Source organism: Acinonyx jubatus, chromosome C2, assembly GCF_027475565.1.
Source record: "Acinonyx jubatus isolate Ajub_Pintada_27869175 chromosome C2, VMU_Ajub_asm_v1.0, whole genome shotgun sequence".
Classification (NCBI taxonomy): domain Eukaryota; kingdom Metazoa; phylum Chordata; class Mammalia; order Carnivora; family Felidae; genus Acinonyx; species Acinonyx jubatus.
In genome coordinates this window covers 76,158,481-76,158,934 of record NC_069384.1, presented here as the reverse complement: position 1 = coordinate 76,158,934, position 454 = coordinate 76,158,481, and positions in this window count along the sequence as shown.

Genomic DNA, 454 nt, shown 5'->3' with positions numbered 1-454 from the left:
GTCAAAATTACCTTAAAACTATTATCCCAGGAACTCCTGGTTGCCTCAGATGGTTAAGCGTCTGACTTCAGCTTAGGTCATGATCTCACAGTGAGTTTGAGGCCTGCATCGGGCTCTGCTCTGACAGCTCAGTGCCTGAAGCCTGCTTCAGATTCTGTGTCTCCCTCTCTCTGCCCCTTCCCTACTTGTGTCCTCTTTCTCTCTCAAAAGTAAATAAACATTTTTTTTTAATTCTAAATAAAAACCAAAAACCAAAAATTTGTTATCCCAAAACTGAAGAGCAACTACACAGGAAAAAAAACAACCAGAAATTGTATTTTATTCTGTCTATATATTAACTAATTCTATTCTTTTTTACTCCTTCAATAAAATTATTCAGAGTTAAAGAGTAGTTTCTTACATCTTTTAACACTATTCAAATAGCAAATATCCCACTGAGAAAATAAACTAAGCC